This window comes from Ambystoma mexicanum, chromosome 2p (assembly GCF_040938575.1).
Source record: "Ambystoma mexicanum isolate Mex_15411 chromosome 2p, UKY_AmexF1_1, whole genome shotgun sequence".
NCBI lineage: Eukaryota > Metazoa > Chordata > Amphibia > Caudata > Ambystomatidae > Ambystoma > Ambystoma mexicanum.
The window spans coordinates 475,880,916-475,904,615 of NC_090923.1; the positions used below are offsets into that span (position 1 = coordinate 475,880,916).

Genomic DNA, 23,700 nt, shown 5'->3' on the forward strand with positions numbered 1-23,700 from the left:
ACGTGGACACTTAAATATTTAAAAATGTGTGGGATGTAAGAATATATGGTTATAATAACTTATCCAAATGTGTTAAGGCAAAAGTAAACCACTCTTTATACATAAGTGTGCAATGCACATACCTATAGCACTGTGCTCCCATTCATGGCCGCATTGTGTTGCAGGGGTTGTGCCCAAGGCCTAGCCCTCTTGGGTACATGCGGAGGCCTATGGCCTCCACCCATGCACCCAAGCGCCTAGTCCTTGTGCACACCCACTACAAGGCAATAGAGCCATGCATGCCAACAGCTTTCCTAACTACAGGTACGTATGGGTATAGAAACAAACCCAAATAAGGCAACATTTCCAAGCCTACTTCCAACCAGTGTCCAGACTGTTACCTCCAAGGGCCCTAGCCATACACACAAGGCAGTAGGGGCCTTGCAGGCACAACGCAACATAGTACACAGACTGCAAATATCCTAATAATGTCTCCAAAGCACTGCCCATCCCCAATGAAGTCTGCCTACACTCACCAAAGAATGATAGTCGCCTGTGCAGCAACCCGCCAATGAAGTATATGTGAGTAGCTGCGTGAAAGGTGCATATCACCAAACTGTGATGGTAAAAAATCCTTCCATGTGGCAATGTCTTCCTACCCTCCCTGAAGCAATGCTGTTCCTGAGCCCAGCCTCTTCGGTACATGTGGAGGCCTACGGCAACCGCCCATGCACCCAAATGCCTAGCCCTTGCGGACAACCACTACATGGCAATGGAGGCATGCATGGCAACATTTGGCCACGTACCATACTCACGAAACCTACTACTGCCACTGACACCCTTACTCACCGCTACAACACAATAGAAACCCACAAAGACAACATAAGCACTGACACCCCTAGGCAACAGCATAATACATTGTCAATTTCTTCGCATCATCTGCAATGCAGTCCCCGTTACCAATGGAGCCTCCATGCAGTGGCCACAGAAGGTGGTCGCCTGAGGAGCTATCCGCAATTTGCCGCATTGTTCGCGTACACCCCCCCCTCGCACACCACCGTCTTCTTTGGCCTAAACAAATGTATCAAATTTTCCGCTTTTCACTCCCCCAACCTTTTCATGCCCTCGTTCACCCACCCGATCCTGCAAACCATGTTTTGCAACCCCTTCCGGCGCAGCAAAATTCCTGCATTGCTCTCATACACCACCCGCACACCACCATGTTCTTCAACCCACACAAATACATCATATGTTCCACTTTTCACTCCCCCAAACTGTTCATCCCCTCTTTCACCCTCCCGATCCTGCTAACCATGTTTTGCAACCCCTTACGGCACAGCACTATCCTCGGATACACCAACGGTGGCGTTTCCCAAAAACTTTGATGCACAACACGCTTCTCTCCAGCCAACCAACGGCCACGTCCAAAGTTCGTCGCCAGCACGGCGTACTGCAAGCCAATGAGCCTTCTGTCCGAAGCGAACAGGGAAATGCGTCAGCGGAACGGGGCCAGATAACACTAATTCTTTGAGATGTACATTTCAGTTCTTTGCAACAAAATTACTGATCGGATTTTCACCAAACAAAACAAAGCACGCTTTCTGACACAAGCCCCCGCTCCTGCCACAAATTTGGTGCAAATCCGTCCAGCCGTTCGCAAAGTTTTTCCCTATTCAGACTATGGAAAAAAGGTGGAGCGAAGTTATAAGACGCTGAAAAAGTGGTCTTCCTATGAGTTTAGCAACTTAACCATAAGTACATGCCCACTACCGCGGGCCGTTTGAGATGTGGGTGTGTGTAATATTATATATATATAATACATTACTCACCGTAATCGTATTTATGATGCTTGTATCTGCTCAGGCCAGTATCTAGTGGTGGCCGCAAAGTATTACATTTTTTGTTTTCGAAACCTGAAAAGGGATGTCGACAGGGCTTGCCAGTAATACTATCCTTAGTGTGACGTCCACTGTACCCATGGTCCTTCACGCGTCGAGATCCCTCAGATTGTTTTGTTTCTGACATGATATAGCATGAAGTGTAGTGGAGTACAGATCTAATAAAGCAGATTAGAAAAGATAAAGCCAGAAATCATCTATGTACCTTCTACTCCACAGGGGAGGAAGGGTGGGTGCATGTGAATCTAAGAAGATGCAAGCATCAGAAGAACAAATTACTTACCCATGGTAATGTTCTTTCTACTGGATGTTCCTCCCACGTATTCCTTATCTTTGATATTCCCATATCCAGCTTGCTGCTTCGGAAATGGTTTTACCAGTAGGGGGGCTGCGTGTCGACGTCCCCCGGAGGCCTTCGTCTCGATGACGACATCATCACGGGTATAAGTAGTTGCGCGCATTATCCGTTGCTCCGTTCCATTTTGAAGTGTTAGGCACTGTCCAGGATGAGACGGTTACTACCATTGAGAGAGTGCAGACTGCAATTACAAGGGAAGTTTTACTGCAGGGAAGGATGGGAGGGGCGATAAGGAATACGTGGGAGGAACATCCAGTCGAAAGAACGTTACCATGGATAAGTAACTTGTTCTTCTAATGGATTGTGTCCTCCCACGTATTCCTTATCTTTGATAGACTCCCAAAGCAGTAATGTATGTAGGAGGAGGGAGTAAAAATGTATTGTTTAAGTATGCACAGAATGCAATACTGCCTTCCCGAATTTAGTTTCTTGGCTAGTGGAGGAATCCAAGTTAAAGGACCTTGTAAAGGTGTGTGCAGACGACCATGTGGCGACTGCACAAATGTCTTTTAATGGAACTCCCCTTTGAAGAGCTGACGAAGCTGCGATACCCCTAGTTGAATGAGCCCTCAGATGCTCCGTAGGATCTTTAACTGCCAATTTATAACATTCTACTATAGTTAGAATAATCGATCTAGAAATGGTTTGCTTGGTGATGACTATGCCCATCCTATGACCTGTGTATCCCACAAACAATTGGTCATCTTTGGGTCAAGTCTGTGTAGCCTTTCTTCCTCTTTCCCCGGATGAGGAGCAGGGTAAAAGGAAGGCAGGGTTATTTTCTGGGTAATATGAAATTCCGAAACAACCTTTGGAAGGAAATTAGGCTTCACTTGCAGAACAACTTTATCTTTATTAAATACAGTGTGAGGAGGTTTGCAGGATAACGCCTGTAACTCACTCACCCTTCTGGCAGATGTTATTGCCACCAAAAAGACAGTTTTGAAGGTAAGAAATCTCAACGGGCATGAATACAGGGGTTCAAAAGGAGTACCCATTAGACATTTTAAGACAAAATTTAGGTCCCACAGAGGAACTTGAAAAGGAGTGGGTGGTAAACATTGGTCAACCCCTTCAAGAATTGAATTACCAAGGGCATTTTAAAGTATGAGGGTTCCTCAGCTGAGCACTTGAAGATATATAGCGCTGCTAGGTAGCCCTTAATAGTGCCGGCCTGGAGACCTAGATTTGCTACGTGCAAAAGGAAAGATAATACCATAGGTGTATTACATGAAAAAGGGTCAATATTCTTGTCCCTACACCAGCTGCAGAACTTGTTCCCACGGCAGCAGTATACGGATTTGGTTGCTGGTCTTCTAGCCGAAAGCAACACCTTAATTACGTCATCAGGGAGGTCCAATCTTTGTACCTCAGCGTTTCAGAAACCATGCGTGAAGGCTGAGAGTCCTGATATCCGGATGGAGAACCTGGCCCCACTCTCGCAAGAGTAGATCCTCTCTTTGTGGAAGACAAATCAGAGGACAGGTGGACATGTCTAGAAGGTCCAGGTACCACGTTCACCTGGCCCAATCCGGGGCAATTAGGATGATGGTTTTTCTGAACCTCTTGACCCTCCTCATTACGTGAGGAATGACAGGGTCTGGAAGAAACGCGTAGAGAAGTGGACATTCCCAGTCCACCAAACGCATCTCCTAGAACTCCTCTCGGGAGAAATTCCCTGGAGCAGTACAGTGCGCATTTCCTGTTGGCATTGGTTGCAAACAGATCCACTTGAGGGGTTCCCCAAAGGGTGAAGATTTCTTGAAGGACTTCCTGAGCTAGTTCCCACTCGTGGGAGACTGTGCTCTGCCTGCTCAGAGCGTCCACTGTCGTGTTTTTCTCTTTTTAGGGAGAATTCTCTGTTTAGGCTGAATTTCCTAACCTAATAAGTCCCCCAGCAGCTTTGCTGGATTTCTGGAGATTGTTTTTTTCTCCTGCCAAGAGTGAGACTCTTTCTCCCACTCTTGGACATGATTTGTGGTGTTCCTTTGAATGTTAATGTGTTTTATGGGCTATGAGGTCCTTTACTCCATAGGGTCTCATGTGTTTTTCCTATATGTGTTACACAGCACCCTCCGTGCAGTAACACCGGGGTGTCATAGTGACCCCCCCACCGTAGACTCATACCCTGGGACTGACTACTGTCTCCCAGGGCATGTAAAGTCACCATTGGCTTTACTAGTCCCAAATTACTAACAGAACCAGTACAAACCATCATATTGTGGACGTGCTGGTAGGGGCAATTCGATTGCCCCTGGGTCTGTTGTGCGAGGGGGCACTGTCCCGTCCCCCCTCGTCGAGTTTTGTGGCAGTGGATACTACTTTTTATATTCAACCACGAATATATCTCTATGGGATTTTCCCATTGTTCAAGGCTAATACTTTTTTTTACATAGCCTCTAACATACCGCCGGTTTATTTATTTAATATGAATTCACCGGTTGGTATTTTCTGCCAAAACTCTGTTTTAAAATGGCGTTTGTGTTCGCCTCTGTAACTCCAAACCAAATGTCGACCCCTTTGTTCCACTTTTGGCGGGCTTCTACACAGAAGCCCTCCAATGTGGTGCCACTCTGTCTGGGTACCACAGGGGGCGTAGGAGGGGGTTTAGGCACCCTGGACTGAGTTGCCTTGGCAACTCAAGTCCCACTCTTGTGTGATTGGCCCAAGTGGTGAGCCGGCCGGCTCACCACTTAGCATGTTTGATTGACAGCTAGGCTGAATGAATGGGGGTTTCTTGCATAAAAGCAGGGCTTTTGGGACTGGAACTTCAGAAGTCGCCACAGGACCTGAAAATCTGACGAGGGAGAAACTGAGCCGACCTGCTACGACACCACTGGTGGAGCCCTGCTGAACCGACTCACCACTTCCCAACGACAGAGCTGGAGAGTCTTCTTCCCTTGACTGGTGGGCACAATCAGTTTACCTTCTTTTCTCGCATCCCAGAACGCCTTGTGGTCGAATTGCCCATGCCAAACCCCCCGGCAACCGGATAGCCACTTAGCACTGGACCACAAATAAAAGGACCGCTCTTTTTAATTGAGAACTCTGCGGCTGGTTTCTTCCCTGGGAGTGCAACGGACTCCTGTTTTCCTCCCCGACGAGATCCTCTCTTCCTCCGGACGAAGCACCGACTTGCACCCGCTGCCAGGAACAACTGCCCCAGCTGGAGCGTTCTCATCATTTCAAGGTACTGTGTCCGCCAGGCCTCCCTTTCTAAAGATTTCTACAAGGTAATAATAATCCCTTAACCTTCTGGACTGGGCTGGCCGCCTTGACCCTCTAACTGGTCCCTTTCTGTTGGTCCAACTCTTTCTGAACCTTGTGCGTGACTTTTGGGCACTTTCAACCGTGTGACCTTGGACACATTTCGACCGGAGCCTCTTAAAGTGGGTCCGGCCTTGTTAACTTTGACTTTACGGTTTTAACCTGCCTTTCTCTCCAACTGTGTTCGTCCGAAAGTGTTGGGATCAGTTTCTATCTTTGCTCTGCCTTTTCTCTCCCTCTTAAACCGATTGATTAGAGTGCCATCTTCGTTAAGCGCTCACCGCTGTTTGAAAATAAGTGTTGCTTTACTTAAGACTTGTCTAATAATCGTTGAAGGGAGTGTATATCTTTTAGTGACCATGTTTTTGAACTGCTTGATATTAGTGCCAGTGTGTTTAACTAGATGTGTTTTTAAATAAATAATTATATAACTTTTACACCAAGCTCTGGTCAGTGTTTACTTGTTCTATTGTGTTCTATTGACCTATTGTGAATACTCTGTATACTGCCTAACTCTTCTTGAGAGAAGTTTGACTGCTCAGCCACAGCTACGAGGTAAATCTGGGTGGTACAGACGGCTACCAATTGGGTTTACTGCCAACCACCTGTAGTCAAATCTTTTGCAGTGGTCCCAGAGGGAACTGCACAGGTTTCTGCCTAACATCTCTCCGGCTAGATGAACTGCCGACAGAGAGATTACTTCTTGTATTGCCCAGAACCAGAGCTGCATTGCCTCTCTGCACAGTGGTAGTGACCCTACACCTCCTCTTTTGTTGAGGTAGTACATGGGCACCGTGTTGTCTGTCATTATCAGGACATTCTTTCCCTGTACAGACGGCAGGAAGGCCTTCAGCGCTAGTCTGATTGCCCTCAGCTCTAAAAGGTTGATATGTAGTTTGTGCTCCGATGGAGACCAACGACCACTGATGGTCAAATCGTTGGTATGGGCTCCCCACCCCATGAGTGAGGCGTCCGTCACTACTGTTATCTTCGGCCATGGTTGCCAAAAAGGTTCTCCTTTCAAGATGTTTTCCCGACAGGCCCACCACTGAACGTCCAGTGAGAGACTGTTTGGGATTTGTAAAAGATCGGACATCCTTCCCGAGAACTGTGACCACTAGGTCCTGAGAGCCCATTGAAGAGATCTCATTCTCAGGCGAGCCTGTGGCACCTGAAAAATGCAGGATGCCATCAGGCCGAGCAACCCCAGAAAGTCAAAGGCTGGGAGATGTTGGGCTTTCTGGAATTTTGTCACCATCTGTAAAATGTCTTGAGCCCTCACCTCTGTTGGCGAGGCTTTTCCCAGGGATGCATTCAGGACTGCTATGATAAATTGGAGTCTTTGTGATGGTATCATGTGTGACTTCTTGAAGTTGAGGGAGAAGCCCAGCCTGTGGAGGGAGTGACAGGTGTGGGTTAGATGTTCCAGGGTTTGTTCCGGGGAACTGGCCCTGATCAACCAATCAACCAGGTAGGGGTAGACGTGAATCCCCCCCTCTCCTGAGACTCGCTGCCACAACCGCCAATAGCTTGGTGAAAACCCTCGGGCAGAGGATAGCTCAAATGGCATAACCCGAAACTGATAGTGAGAGTTGCCAATGGCGAACCTCAGGTACATTCTGTGCTTCTGATGGATTGGCACATAAAAATAAGCATCCTGAAGGTCCAGAGATACCAACCAATCCTGAAGCTGGAGGGCCTGAAGGATCTGAGAAAGGGTAACCATCTTGAACTTGTCCTTCCTGAGGAATTAGTTCAATTCTCGTAAGTCCAAGATGGGTCTCATTCCTCCGTCCTTTTTCAGAATTAGGAAATATGGGGTGTACCAATCCTTGTTCCTCTCCGCTACAGGTGCGGGTTCTATGGCAGGTCTAGAATATCCTGCATAAGGAGCGGATCTGGAAACTTCAAAGAGTTGCTCCCCGGTGGAGGACTCTGAGGTGTGCATAGAAAAGGCAGGCAGTAACCCTGGGCAATTGTCTCCAGTGTCAAAGCATCTGACGTAATAGCCTGCCATTCTGTCAGATGTTGAGTTAACCTGCCTCCTGTTGCTGTCTTGTAATATAAGACCTCAGAGAGGTTTTGAGGCGGCTGACGCAGAGGCTGAGGGTGAGGGTAAGGTAGGCCCTGCTGCTGCGGCTTTAGTACCTTTGCCCCGTCCACCACGGATAAATCGTCTCTGGCCTCTTTGAGCTGACTGTCCTCTGCCTTTTCCAAATGCGGAATAATAGTGAAAGGACTGGCCCCTCCAGGGGGCACCTGTGGGGCGGTTCAGGGTTTGTCTTATCACAGCTCCAAGTGATTTGGCTGCCGCCTTGTAAGTTTGCAACTTCTACAAACTGTGATCATTTTTCTTTCCAAATAGATGGATGATGTCAAAGGGCATATTCAGAAGTTTGGACTGTACATCAGGAGCAAATCCGCATTTCGAGACCAGTTTGGAGGGACTTCCCGCCCTTGATAATATTCAAGAAACCGTCCCTCTCCTCCCCTTCAGGGAGATGGTCAGCCGCAATTGAAGCACACTCCCAAGGGGTGTGACTTAATCTTGCCAGTATGCATGTGGCATTAGAAGACTTCAGGGCAATGCTAAATGCAGAGAAAACTTTCTTGAGCATGGCGTCAAACTTTTTGTCGTCACAATCCTGTGGGATTGTGGGATATGAAGTGTGATTTCCTAAAGAAGTTGCAGTTTGAACAACTAAGCTTTCTGGCATAGGATGTTTAGATAAGTACCGAGGGTCTGCAGTTGATGCTTTGTGTTTTGCTGACAGTTTTTTGCTGACTGCAGGGATCACCTCTGGCATTTCCCAATTTGTGGACACTTTTTTCTGCAAAGCCTTCAGAAGAACAAGTTACTTTCTTACCTGGTAACGTTCTTTCGATGGGATGGTCCGACGACGTATTCCATATCTATGACATGTAATCACCACAGCTGTGCTGCTTCGGAAACTTTTTTCGGCGTCTACGTCCTGCGTCGATGACGTCGACGCGCCGTCGTCGAGGACGTCATCCGATGTGATAAGTAGGACGCATGACGCCCGTAGCCTCAGTTGTAGTTTTTTCCCCCAGAACGTGTGACATTAGTCAACTGCCAGTCAGACACCAAGCCTTGCGGAACGTAAGCTGCAATCGCAAAAGAAATTCTGCAGCGGGGAAGGTAGGGCGGGAGCGATATGGAATACGTCGTCGGACCATCCCATCGAAAGAACGTTACCAGGTAAGAAAGTAACTTGTTCTTCGAGGGGATTGGGTCCTCCGACGTATTCCATATCTATGACAGAATCCCAAAGCAGTACCAGAGCAAGGAGGAGGGAAAGAATTTAGAATCAAAATTTAGATTAGCCAATCAAATAGCAGAGCAAAGGACCGCCTTGCCAAAGGCCAGATCCTGTCCTCGGATGGAATCGAGGGAATAGTGGCGTACAAATGTATGTATTGAAGCCCAGGTGGCTGCATCACAGATGTTGCGAATAGGAACACCCCGCTGCAGGGCAGTAGATGCAGCCATACCCCTGGTAGAATGGGCCAGCAAGCCAGCCGGTGGGTCCTTACCCGCCAAGCGGTAGCACTCCGAGATGGCCAAAACAATCCAGCGAGACAAAGTCTGTTTCGTCACAGCTTGCCCTAAACGCTTTCCAGCGTAACCAATAAAGAGTTGATCGTCCACTCTGACCCGGGACATGCGTGAAACATAAAAGCTTAAAGCTCTCCTAGGATCAAGCCTATGGAGCCTCTCCTCTTCCTTACCAGGATGCGGAGGAGGATAGAATACCGGAAGAACAACCTTCTGGGCCAAATGAAATTCCGTCACTACCTTCGGAAGAAAAGAAGGATGAACTCTAAGGACAACCCTGTCCTTGTGAAATACAGTGAAGGGTGGCTTAACTGAAAATGCCTGTAACTCACTCACTCTGCGAGCGGAAGTAACCGCAACTAAAAACACAGTTTTCAGAGTTAACAGCCTCAAAGGGCAAGAATGTAAAGGCTAAAGCGGAGCCCCCATAAGAGACTTAAGAACAAGGTTTAAATCCCAACCGGGCACCAGGAAAGGTGACGGAGGGAACACATTAGTGAGCCCTTTCAGAAACTGTGAAATTAAAGGGATTTTAAAGTAAGAACACTCTTCTGACGAGCGCTTAAAGATGGGCAGCGCCGCCAGGTAACCTTTAATGGTACCCACTTGCAAGCCCCTGTGGGCCAAAGAAAGTAAAAAGGACAGAACCATGGGGATGTCACATGCAAAAGGATCCACATTCTGAACTCGGCACCAGTCGCAGAACTTACGCCAACGGCAACGGTACAGAGACTTTGTTGTTGGCCTTCGGGCCGAAAGCAACACCTCCATCACGTCTTCAGGGAGGTCCCAATCCTTATACCTCAACCTTTCAGAAGCCAAGCGTGAAGGTTGAGGGATCGGACCTCTGGATGGAGAACCTGACCCCCCTCCCGTGAGAGCAGATCGTCTCGGTAGGGAAGACGACGCGGAGGGCAGATAGACAAGTCGAGAAGGTCCGGGTACCACGTCCTCCGAGCCCACGCCGGAGCAATGAGGATCACCCGGGAACCGAACTTCCGTAACCTCCGCAGCACTTGCGGGATGACGGGGACTGGAGGAAACGCGTACAGCAGCGGGAACGACCACTCCACCACGAACGCGTCTCCTAAGGCTCCTTTTGGAGGAAATTCCCGCGAGCAAAACCTTTCGCACTTCCGGTTGACACTGGAGGCGAAGAGATCCACTTGAGGGGTCCCCCAAAGGGCGAAGATCTCCAGGAGAATCTCCGGAGCCAACTCCCACTCGTGAGAGATCGTGCTCTGCCTGCTCAGAGCGTCCGCCGTCACGTTTTCGTCTCCGGCCAGATGAACTGCCGAGATCGAAACTTCCTGCTGGATGGCCCAGAACTCGAGCTGCATCGCCTCCCTGCACAGAGACTTCCTGGTCACCCCTGCCCCCCCCTTTTTGTTGAGGTAGTGCATGGCCACTGTGTTGTCCGTCAGGATCAGGACACTCTTTCCTCGCACAGTCGTCAGAAAAGCCTTCAGGGCTAGCCTGACGGCCCTCAGCTCCAACAGATTGATATGGAGTCTGGACTCCGACAGAGACCAACGACCGCTGACTGTCAGCCCGTTGGCATGAGCTCCCCAACCTGTGAGGGATGCATCCGTCACGATCGTCACCTCCGGCCAGGGAAGCCAAAATGGAGCCCCCTTCATCAAGTTGCCTTCGACGGCCCACCACAGAAGGTCCCGGGCGACCGAGGGCGGCACCTGAACCGGGTCCGACATCCTGCCGGAGGACTGCGACCATTGCGTCTTGAGCGCCCACTGCAAAGATCTCATCCGCAGGCGAGCCTCTGGCACCAGAAGAATGCAGGATGCCATGAGGCCGAGCAACCTCAAGAACTCGAAAGCTGGGAGCGTCTGGGCATGCCGAAACTTGTGCACCATCTGCTGAATGTGAAGAGCCCTCACCTGGGGAGGAAAACACTGCCCCAGGGAAGTGTCGAGCACTGCTCCGATGTACTGGAGCCGCTGTGTTGGCGTCAAATGGGACTTCTTTAAATTGAGGGAGAAGCCCAGCCTGTGAAGGGAGTGGCAGGTGACGGACAGATGATCCAGGACTTGCTCGGGAGAGCTCCCCCTGATCAACCAATCGTCCAGGTAGGGGTAGAAGTGAATCCCCCCTTGCCTGAGATGCGCTGCCACCACCACCATGAGCTTGGTGAAAACCCTCGGGGCGGAGGTCAATCCGAACGGCAGGACCCGAAACTGAAAGTGCGAGTCGCCAAACGCGAACCTCAGGTACTTCTTGTGCTTGGGATGGATCGGCACATGGAAGTAAGCATCCTTGAGGTCGAGTGACACCAACCAGTCCTGAAGCTGAAGGGCCTTGAGAGAGAGTAACCATCTGAAGGGACTTGAGAGAGAGTAACCATCTTGAACTTGTCCTTCCTGAGGAGTTTGTTAAAACCGCGCAAGTCCATGATGGGTCTCAATCCCCCGTCTTTCTTCGAAATCAAAAAATAAGGGGAATACCATCCCTTGTTCCTCTCCGCTACAGGCACCAGTTCTATGGCGCCTTTCTCCAGCAGGGCTTGAATTTCCTGCGCAAGGAGCGGATCCGGACTCTGCAAAGAGAGGTTCCCCGGTGGATTGTCACGAGGCCTGTGCCGAAAGGGAAGACAGTAGCCGTGGGTTATGATCTCCAGAACCCACACATCTGAAGTAATGGCTTGCCACTCTACAAGATGCTGCGCCAGCCTTCCCCCAACCGGCGAACCATGGGACATGGCCTCATGACTGAGTGGGAGTGGCCGCGGCGTTACCTGAGGGCAAAGAGGCAACTGCCCGAGCGGCCTTGGCACCACGGGTACCCTGTCGTCCACCTCTGGTACCTCTGCGTTGGCCTCTTTGACTGCCAGCTCCTCTCGCTTTATGAAGGACGAGTAATAGCGAAAGGAACCACCCCTCCACTGCTGTCCCCTAGGACGAAAAGGCAGAGGTTGGCGAACTGCAGCGCCCAACGACTTCGCTGCAGCCTTCGAGGTCTGCAACCTCTCAAGGCTCTCGTCAGCCTTGCTGCCAAAAAGGTGTTCACCGTCAAAGGGCATGTTGAGGAGCCGAGACTGCACATCAGGAGCAAACCCCGACTTCCGCAACCACGCAAACCTGCGCATCACGGTGCTCGCCGCCATGGACCTACTGACGCATTCAGCTAAGTCCAAACCCGACTGAACGGACTCACACATGGCATCCTTACCATCCTGGACCATAGCAAGGAAACCATCCCGTTCGTCCCCTCCGGGAATATGTTCAGCCGCTAACGCAATACAGTTCCACAGAGTTTGTGTGAAACAAGACAAGGCACAAATGGAGTTGGCCGCCTGAAGCGCCATACCACCAGAAGAAAACACTTTCTTTGCCCAGCCATCAAAACGTTTGTCGTCCCTATCAGGAGGGATGGTAGGGTACGACGCCTGCTTTGCCGGGGCCGTGGCCGCCTGCACCACCAAACTCTCCGGAGTAGGGTGCCTGGTCAAGTAGCAGGGGTCGCTACTGGCTGGACGGTATTTTCGCGACAAGGATCTGCCCACCGCCGGGAGACTCTCCGGAGCAGTCCAAGCCGCCACCACCCTTCTCTGTAAAGCCATATGGAACGGCAGTACCGGATCAGTTGGGGGACCAACATCAAGGATGTCCGTCAGATCATCCTGCACAAACTCCCCTGGGGGAGCAGACCATCCCAAGTACTCAGAAACCCTAGCCATAAGGCGCCGGTACGAGGAATCGGCATGAGAGCCAGGCTCAGGCCTACAAAACTCCACCTCCGGAGAGGTGTCCAGTCCACTGGCATCATGCAGTGACTGTCTCAAATCGTCAAACTGACTATGGCCCGAGACAATTTCATCTGGAACCTGACTAGGAACCAGGCCATCAGAATCCTCATCCGCCTCTGAAATATAGTCCAGGTGGCGAAAAGAAGGCACCCGAGAGAGCTTGCCCTTAACCAGAGCCTTCCTAGGGGGTTCTCCCGTGCCACGGGGTACCTCCGACACGAAAGGCGTCGATGGCGTTGAGCGAATCGGCGCCGGCGCCGAGAGGATCGGCATCGACGTCAGATGCAGCGCCTCCAGCATCGGCGGCGTCGACACAGCCCTCGAAGCCGGAGCCCCGAGGGTGTCCCTCGACGACCTGAGCGTCGACGGCTTCGACGACTTCCTCGGAGCCGGAGCCTCGAGAAAGCCTGTCGACGCCCTCGACGCCTCAGACGTCGATGTCTTCCTCGAAGACCTCACAGGTACATTCAGTCTCGAACGCGTCGAGGACCAGGACCTGGAACGGGTACGTCGAGAACGAGTCTCCTTGTCCAAACGGGACCTCTCCCGTGACTCGTGCCGACCACTCTTGTGAGCGGTGTCTCTCGACCTCTCACGACCGACCCCGCTCGGGGGCGCGGACGGCTTAGTACCCTGCGACTCAAGAATCGCCAGCATTTTCTTCCCGAAGGAAGCCCATTCCTCCGGCGTCGCACGGCTGGTGGGGTAAACGACGTGCCGGGCAGAGTCCTCCGAAGAGGGCCTGGAAGACGACCGGTGTTGGCGCTTCCGAGAATGCCTCGAAGAGGCTGAGGAGTGGCGAGACCGACTCCTAGAAGGAGACCCACGAGACTTCCGACGATGACGCGGAGAGTCACCCCTCGAATCATCCGTCGAAAGCCCTGCAGACTTTGACTTCCTGGGCTTGGACACCCGACCTACCGACAACTTCTTCTTACGTTCGCGTAAGGCTTTGGACGTGAGCGACTGGCAGTCGATACAGTCATCCATGTCGTGGGCCTCCCCGAGGCACCAGAGGCAGGCGTCGTGCGAGTCCGTCACCTTCACACGAAGGATTTTCACAAAACCAACAGGTTCGAAGAACCGAGAAGAACAGAACTCTAAAGAGTCGAGGCGTGAACCGAGAATCACGAAGCAACACGTTCGCGGAAAAAACGGAACTGAGGCTACGGGCGTCGTGCGTCCTACTTATCACATCGGATGATGTCGGACGTCGGAGGAGGTCCTCGACGACGGCGCGTCGACGTCATCGACGCAGGACGCAGAAAAAAGTTTCCGAAGCAGCACAGCTGTGGTGATTACATGTCATAGATATGGAATACGTCGGAGGACCCAATCCCCTCGAAAAGGGTTTATTGGGCCCTCTTGTGGCCCCTTGTCAAATACATCAATGAGGTCATCTTGCTCGGATACTGGTGTGGGCCTAGACCACCCCATATATTCCATAACTCTATTCATAAGAATCCTATAATTATCCTTTGCGTGATCTCTTGGATCAGGCCTACTAAAGTACACCTCAGTATCAATCCCGCTTGCTTCCTGCAATGAGTCCTGCAGGTCCTTTAATCTGACCTCCTCTGGGATCAATTCTTCTGGAAGGGAAGGTCTCGCACATTCTAGACCAAAGGGTCTTTCAGCATCAGAATCCTCTCCTTCCTCATAAATTGATGATAAAGATTTAAAGTAGTCTGAGCAAGTCAGAGGTATGTAACTTCTTTCTAACGAAGAAGGAGCAATAGTAGACATTATGGGTGGAGATAAGCTTGTAACCGTCGACGTGGACGTCATTGGCCTCGATGGAGTTGAGATTGGCCTTGAGGTCGTCGAAAGAATCGACTGTGGCTTCGACATCTTCGATGGAGTCCTCGACAGTACTGAACCGAGCGGCGTCAACGTTCGGGGCGTCGGTGACTTCTCCTTCGATGAAATCGCTATCGAAGATGCAGTTTTTGGTTTCGACATATGAGTCGACAGTGACAACGTCCTGTGCGTCACAGAGGCGGTTTCTCAACTCAAAGGTTTTGTACGCTCTCAAGGTGTATGTGATGCCGAGGTCGATGAATCGCAGCTCTTATGTTTACCAGGTTTTTATCCTGGGGTATCGTCTCTAGGTGTCTCTGAGGGGGGCAAGGCCAGGCTGCGTTCTCAAACACCTTTAACATTTCCTTTATAAATTCCTCCCAGTGAGCCGATGAGCTATTTTTGGTAGGATATGTTACTCTCTCTGGTGAACTGGAGGATAAGGTCGAAGGCGTGAAGTATTCTCTCGAAGAAAAAACTCGAAGAAATTCAATTCCTTACGGAACCGAGCGTTATGTTCCCGAAGCTCATTAAAAGCGGAAAAACGGAACAGAGCAACGGACGCTGCACGCGACTACTTATACCCGTGATGACATCATCGAGACGGAGGCCTCCGAGGGAAATCGACTCGACAGATGTCTACGCGCAGCACCCTCTACTGGGAAAACATTTTCCGGAGCAGCAAGCTGGATAAGGGAATATCAAAAATAAGGAATACGTGGGAGGACACAATCCATTCGAAATACGATTACGGTGGGTAAAGTATCCCTTCTGAGGCTTGTGGATCTGCCTAGATCACATTCTATGCATAGATTACCGAGCAGTGTCTGTAGAAGGTGGCAGGTTGTGAGAAGGTACAGTGGCAAACAGATGTTTTAGCACCACTTGTCCCACCTGCAAATCTGCTTTAGAGTGTGTGTCAATGCAGTAGTGCTGAGTAAAAGTATGAATAGAGCTCCATGTAGCTGCTTTGCAAATGGTGTCCAGTGGGACATTGAAAATGAGGGCTATACTAGCTCCTGTACCCCTAGTCGAATGAGCTCTTGGTGTGAAAGGCAGAGTTTTGATTTGATAGAGAGTAGCAGAGCTGTATTCATTTCACCATCCATCTGGAGATGGTGTTTTTTTTAAATGTGATCCACTTCCCTGCCAGAAGCTATGGAGCCAAACAGTTGGGCTGTTTTTCGTAGAGGTCTTGTTTTGTTTACATAGTAAAGAAAAGCTCTTCTTACATCTAGTGTATGGAAGATTTTCTCAGCTGAGCTTGAAGAGTTTTGAAAGAAAGCGGGTAGTTCAATGGACTGGTTGACATGGAACTTGCATATGAACTTAGGTGAGAACCTAGGGTGAGTTCTTAGTACCAACTTGTCTTTGTGGACAACGAATGGGTCTTGCACTGACAAAGCTTGTAATTCACTGACTCTTCTTATGGAGGTGATGGCTACCAGAAAAGCCGTTTTGTATGTTAGGTGTTTAAGGCTGATTTGTGCATAGGCTCAAAAAGGGGGGGGGGGACCTATGAGCTTTGCGAGTACCACATTTAGATCCCACCTTGGCATGGGTTTGGGGGGAAAGCCTTTTTACTCCTTCCATGAATGCCTTAATGACAGGGACTTTCCACCAGGACACCTCGCTTTGAGAAGTGGTGTACGCAGATAGAGCCATTAGGCGAACCTTGATGGAGATGAATACTAGAATGGAGTCTAGTAAGTGGAGCATGTAATGAAGAATGTCTGATGGAGTACATTCGATCAGGTTTACATTTTTTGACTGACACCATATTACAAATCTTTTCCAAGTGTTAAAATAACAGTGTCTGGTTTTTGATTTGTGTGCCTCCTTGAGGATTTCCATGCACTTTTGAGGTAGTTTTAAATGGCCGAACTCGATGACTTCAGGAGCCAAGCTGCCTAGTTCATGGATTGAGGATGTGGGTGTAACATTGACCCCTCGTGCTGGGTGATCATGTTGAGGGAGAATGAGGGTTTGATTGGATCGCACATCGCCAGTTTGCGCAGATGCAGAAACGAAGTGCGACTCGCCAAATCTATGTGATCACTGCACTGCCCATAACTGCGGCAACGAAAATGTCTACGCCAGTTACAGTGCGCCGCAGTGATCAAATAGATCACTTTATCCACATACCCTGGCCTGCATTCCCCGACCCGACCCTCCACCGCACTTACTTTTACCGCAGCACACTTCTATGTATGCCGCCGACTCCCGGCTATCCCTGCGGCGTCAGTTCATCTCACTTACGTGGGTCGGAGCTGACAAAGCAGGGTGCTTTTTTGTTTGTTTTTTACTTTCTTGACAACCCTGCATCCCCCAGACTCCCGTTACTGCGCCCAAGGAGAGCAGGGGATGCCCCACACAAACCCTGCTCTGCCTGGGTGCAGTAATGGGAGTTGGTAAAAGAAAATGCACCAAAGTCGCTGTAACTGCGTAGTCGAAGTTACGAGGTCGACATTTTGATGCATTTCCGTCTCGGCCACATAGGAGCAACTAGAAGTAGTGTCACTTGTTCCTGGTGTATCTTGTTTAATATCCTGCTCAGTAGCGGTGTTGGGGGGAAAGTGTAGGAAAATGTCCCTGACCAGTTCATCCATAGCACGCTGCCCTTGGATCTGGGTTGCGGAAACCTGGATGTGAAGTCTGGGCATTGTGTATTTTGGCTTGTGGCGGACAAATCTAAGGGAGGATAACCCCAGAGTGAGAATATGTCGTCTAAGATGTTTCTGCTGAGGTGCCACTCGTGCTCTTCGGGTAGAGGATCTCTGCTTATTGAGTCCGCCAGAGAATTGAGTTCCCCTGGAAAATGTTGCAACGTTAGAAACATGTTCTGCTTGAGTGCCCACTTCCAATTTTTTGTGCTAGCCTGGACAGACTTGGAGAGTGTGTGCCCCATGCTTGTTTATGTAAAACATGGCAGTGGTCCTATCCGTGAGGATTTGGATTGTCTGACCTGATGGCGGCACTTGGAAAGCTTGTAGGGCTTTGAGCACCGCTAGTAGCTCTAAGAGGTTTATGTGATTTTGGGCTGTGGTACTGGTACACAGGCCATGTGCTGTGTGGTGAAGGTAATGGGCTCCCCACCTGGTGAGAGATGCGTCTGTTGTGACAATTGCTTACACAGTAGGGTTGTGAAAAGGCTTTCCCTTCTACAGATTTTCCTTTGTCCACCAGCGTAGTGCTTGAACTAGGGTTAGCGAAACAACAACTAGATCGTACTACTGACCGTTTGCCTGAGACCACTGTTTCACTAACCATTCTTGCATTGGGCATATGCACAACCATGCGTGCAGGACCAGGTAAATGCATGAAGCCCTCATCCCGGGCAAACACATTGCTTTGCGTACAGTTATTTGGAGACCGGCTAGATACTGATGTATTTGCAGCAGTATGTTTTGCACTCTTTCGTTTGATGGAAAGTCTATGCCCTCTTCTGTCTTTATGACAGCTCCTAGGAACTGTTTTATTTTGCTTGGAATGTGACATGATTTTTTTCTAGTTGATTGAGAATCCCAATTGGAACAAAAGATTGATTGTTCTTTGGGTATTTTGCTTGCAAATTTTGGAGTACTCCCCTGTTATCAGCCAGTCGTCCAGATAAGGGTACACTGGGATTGATTCTCTGCGTAGGTGCGCTGCCACTACCGCTAGTACCTTGGTGAATACCACAGGAGCGGAGGCTATGCCGAAGGGTAGCACCTTGAATTGGTAGTGTTAGTTCGCTATTGAAGCGCAAGAATCTTCTGTGCGCTGGGAACATTGAAATATGAAAGTATGTATCTTTCATATCTAAGGTTGCCATGTAGGCCCCCTGTTTTAGCAGTGGGATTACTTCCTGTAGCGACATAAGTGTTCGCAGGGCACTAGTCTAGGAAAGGGCGCATTGTCAGGTCTTTTTTGGCCCAAAGGAGTACATTGTATAAATACCCTTGTTTACCTGGTTCGTGGGGATGATCTCTATGGCGTCCTTTAGTAGCAGAGCTTTGACTGCTTCTAACAGGATGCATTGTTCTTCCTGTTTAGTTTGTCTTTGCCTTGGCTGGTGGTGACAGGTTTTTGTATTAGCTCTATGCAATAGCCCCAGCCACAGTGGAAAGTACCCACTTGTCCGACATGATCCCCTCCCATGCATGGGTAAACTGAGAAATACGACCTCCGACTGGAGATGCATGGGAGGGAACCTGTAGCGGGTGGTCATTGCTTAGGCGGGGTTGAGCCCCCTCTTGAGGAGGATCTTCCCCTACTTCTGCACCTTCTTTGCCCCCTTTGAAAACCCTGTTGGGAGTACTGCCCTTGTGAAGAACCCCAGGACGAACTCTGCCCACCCTGGTTGTAATTGGAGGACTGTTGCAAGTTCTGTCCTCTGAACCTGCATGTATTTGAGCTCCCTCTCTGTCCAAAGGGCTCGTTAGTGAGTTGACCCAGGGATTTCAGGGTGTCGTATTCCACCTGTAACGCTCACCTGATTCCCGTAGAGGCGCCGGTCTTGACTGGGCGTATACCGTATCTTCAAAGGTGATGTGTAACACACGGCTGGCTCTTTGGGCTGGACCTCTGTGCACTGTATGTCTGACTCGAAGGGTAAGATGTCTGCAGATAGAAAATATGGGATTAAGGAACTGGGTTATTGAATGTCTCTCTCTTCTTCCCTTTCTCTTCTCCTGTAGAACCCCAAAGGTTAACGCTCTCACCTTAGGTAAGTGAACGCCGTGCTCTCCATCTGCCTCGGGGCAGGGTGCTGTAACCAGTTTCTTCACTGGATAAGGGGAGCAGGCCTCTTGACTTCAGAGGACTGCTGTCCGTCGTTTACTGCACGAACGGTAAGTTTCGAGTAATTCTAATGTCTTTAAAGTCTTTAGTAATGATGTCTCTTGTTTTGCAGGGTTCCGGCGATGGCGGATGACGGGCAAGTGAGTTGAAGATGGAGCCCGTGTGATGAATAGAAGCGCCTGGAAGCACGTAAGTAAGCGCTTGTTGCCTGCTTCACGATGCGCTCTAACTGTCTTTTTATTTTGCAGGTACAAGTTCGGAGCGGCTGCAGGGTGCCGGAATACCCACTGGGTTAGATGTGGAAAGGAGTAATGGCACGTGAGTATTAAAGTTCCCCAATGTCTTTAAACGCACCTTGTTTTGTCTTTCAGATGCGGGATGCAGCGCCGAAGGCCTCCGGAGCGTGCGAAGAGTTGGTAAGCTTTTGTCTTTCAGATGCAGGAATGCAGTGTGAAGACCTCCGGAGCGCACAAAGAGTAGGTAAGCCTTTTTCCTTAGGCCCAGGATCAGATGCAGAAGACACGATGAGCGTTCTGCTGCAGAGGATGCAGAATAACGCAAAGCAAGATTCATCCATCGGGTGTGGTTTAAATAGCCTCCTGTAGTGCTTAGGTGTCTCCTTCCACAGCCACGCCTAGGTAAGAAAAGAGTTCCTGCTTTCCAGAAGAGTTCCAGTGTTCTGAATCTAGGGAGTGGCTCCTGCCCCACCCAACAGGAAAAGTAGTTCCAAACAGAAGAGGATCAGAGGCTCAACTGGCAGGCAAGTAAGCAGCATGGTCTGCTGCAGGTAAGTCCACCCAAGCATTATGAGCCCGGCGCTTCCAGCGCTGGGACTGGGCATATTTATGAGCCAGGTGCCACTTGCGCCAGGACTGGGTCCAAAAGGTCCCAATTGACCTTTTGGAAGCAGAGATCATGACACCACCTTTGCGCTTTTTAATGTGTCTTCAACCGCTTTGCCAAACAAAGCGTTGGGCTCGATGGGCATGTTTAAAAGGGTAGCCTGGGTCTCCAATTTGAAACCCGATTGACGGAGCCATGCATGGCGCTTGATTAGTGTACCTTCTACCACAATCCGCCGTGTGCCGTCAGCTACGTTTAAGTTATTCCTTAAGGGTGCAGCTTGCTACATGCCTCCCTTCAGCAATGGTGTGTAAGAGCTGTGTTTTTAGGGGCTCTGAAGTCTATTTGTTGTGAGATTTCGTCCCACTTGTGGCAATTGTAGCTGGATGATAGCATGGTATTATTATCCATTCTTATTTGATAGGCAGCTGAGGTAGCTACTTTTCTGTCCAGGGTGTAGATTTTCTTACTCTCCTCGTCAGGCGGGGCTTTGGCAGAGGCTAGGGGTGTTTCTGCCCTCTTTCTGGTTGTGGTGACTACTAGAGAGTCAGGCATTTGCTGTCCCCTAATGTGTAAAGGGTCTGAAGGGGCTGTTCTAAACATCTTTTCGATGCGTAGGTTGACTGCCCTTCTCAGGTTGTGGGAAAGTAAGGAGGGTGGAATATGCCTCTGGACTGATTGGAGCAAAGGGATAAACTGTGCTGCAGATTTCTTATGCCCAAGTATGTCCTCTACGAAGTCTTTATCAACTTGAGCTTCCTGGGTACCTTTCTTAAAGTGTTCTGCAGCCTTTAAGAGTAGGTGATTGTACTGCAGCTGGTTGTCTATCAGGGAGTCAGCCACTGGTTGGTCAGTGTGGTCTGGGGGTGGATGATGTATACGTCGTCATCATCATAGTATTGGTCTAAATCCCCTGTGTCCCCTTGGTCCTCTTGGTCTGAATATGAGCTAGGGTCACATGGGCCTTGAGTGTCTTAATAACATGCATCTTGATTTGACGAGGTAGTAGCTTGCATGGTGTTTAGGCAGGCTCTCTTGGCGACGGGCTGTTTGCTTGCTGACTCGCCCTGAGGGGGGCCCTGAAGGTTGTGGAGTTTATCTGGGGGTTCATCAAATGTATGAAACTGGACATTCTCCTCATGACCCTATCAAATTGTTCTACTCTCCATTGAGAGGAGCTTGCCAACACTGAGGGAGCAGGTGTAGGTGGGGGTTCTGGGACAAAAGGTCTGTTTATGATGCATTGCCCCTGAAAGGGTGCCCTCGGGGGTAGAATAATACCTACTCTTTGTACCTTGTGACTTTGAGGCTTGGGGCATTGAAGATTTAGAGTTTTTCGATGTTCTGACCTTCAGTAGGGTGTCAGGGACGTGTTTTTTAATTAAGTTGCTCAACTTAGACCTTTTTCCCGTGGCCGTCGACATGTCTTTCGACACCTGGTCGCCGGAACCCAAGGACTTGCCAGATTTGGACGCGTGTCGGAAACGGACTATGGGGTCTGTTTCGGGGGCCTGTCATGTGGTGATGGTGACCGCGATGGCCCAGAGGACAGTGAATGATCAGACCTTCCCTTTGACAGCACGCGTGGCCTATCCGTTGACTACATGGTTGACTTTTGGCCGTGGGTATTGTGCTTGGTGTGGTGTGAACTGGGGGTGCCTGAGCCGTCAGTTGTCGGCTCCGTAGCAGAACCGCCGTCCTGCCTGTTGGGGTCAGAGGCCTGCATGCAGGAATCCATCAGATCCCGATCGCCCTCTGTGCCACTTAGGATGCCAACGCTGCCATCCATCCCTCAGCCTGCATGGTGTGGTGGGTCCAGCGGTTAGTCTTGCGGCCCTTTTATAGTTTTCGGCCTAAACAGTTTCGGCATGATCCCTAGGAAGGCAAAGGTTATACTCTCGTCTGAATCCTTCCAGGGAACCTTCCTGTTACAGGAAGGACAGAATTTAAAAGGAGTGTTTTCCATAGTGTATAAAGATGGCAGACTTGCAAAATATATGGGAGTGTAGGGGAATATACATTCTCTATGCGAGGAATATGAACCTCCCCATGCTCTCCCTACTGTGCAGCGCCGAGGCCCGTTGGGGCCTGGGAGGCCACAGACAATGTTCGTCGTCAACGGATGGTCTTGTCCACGAAAACCGTTGCCGAAGATCTTGCAGTGTACGGTTGTCGAAAGTACTGAAAGAAAAATGAGGTTTCAACTTTTACTAAGTAATGGCGTCAGCCAAGAGGGAACGCTCTGATATGCATCCGACTACGATGGCGGAACAAAACAATCGGAGGAACCGTGACTTGTGAAGTACCATGGGTACAGTGGACTTCACACTAGGGATAGTATTACTGTCGATGTCCCTTTTGAGTTTCGAAAACAAAAAATGTAACACTCTGCAGCTATCACTAGATGTCGGCCTATGCATAGCATGTGATCTAAGCAGATCCACAAGCCTCAGAAATATAGATATATATCCTTACTTTTAGTGTTTACACATGTGTGCTAGCAATATAGAGTAAGCTAGCAGTGGTGGGCCCAACTGGTCCAGCTCTATTGGGTATTGTCTGGATTAAAACATGTGGATCACATGCTTGTCAACAGTTCCCCAAAACCAGCAAAGAGTCAGTGGAAGCTGAATACCAGTTTTTGGGCAACAGAGATGCATGTAAACCATCCCCGTCATATTTGTAAGACTGTAGACAACAGACATTCAAGAATTGTGAGCAAGCATCTGTAAGAGCTTGAGCTATACCTTTCATTACAAGGTGTACAATTTCCATTGAGACTTATTACTGAGCATTGCCAACAGGCTTGGAAATTACATTTTTAAGTGCCCAAAACAAAGAGGGATAAGTAAGACATCTCAGGAACCTTTAAACTCTGCTAAAGACGTTCACTTAATTTACAGACGGAAATCTGAAATTGCCCAAAAATATTTTGATGAAAAAAGGGGTAGGCAACTGTGATTTCTAGAGCACAACATCCCACAAGCTAAAATAGAGGGACACTCCAAGGAGAATACATATTGGGAAAGCCTTTTCTTAAAGCTTGCACAATAAGTCAGACAAGAATCTACGCTAGGCAATACATCTCAGCTTACATCCTGTAACAAACACTGAACCTCAACATTAAAGGTCAGTTTGTCCAAGATATTAAATCTACCTATCTTGCTTTAAAAGGTCAAGTAGTTGTAGTATTTTTCGGTTAAGAAGACTTTGTCCACAATCGCGCAGAATCTATTCTCTCCTGATCCGCTTCCAACACTCCCTAACTTCTCTACCCCCTACCATTTGGCTATGCATAGGCCGCTCAAGTAATTTTGGATGTTTCATAATCTGGACCATAATATGAATTTAAATTTGATGCCAACGTTCTAGCTATTCTCATCCACTGACAAAGATAAGGCAGTGCTTTATACATCCTAACTTGGAAAGCCCA

General features: G+C 49.4%; 1 protein-coding gene across 5 annotated transcripts in view; it reads right to left on the reverse strand.

Annotated features, from left to right (window-relative positions):
- Nucleotides 1-23,700, reverse strand: part of ATRIP (ATR interacting protein) — a 1,393,117-nt gene that overhangs the window by 130,670 nt on the left and 1,238,747 nt on the right. The window lies entirely within an intron of this gene.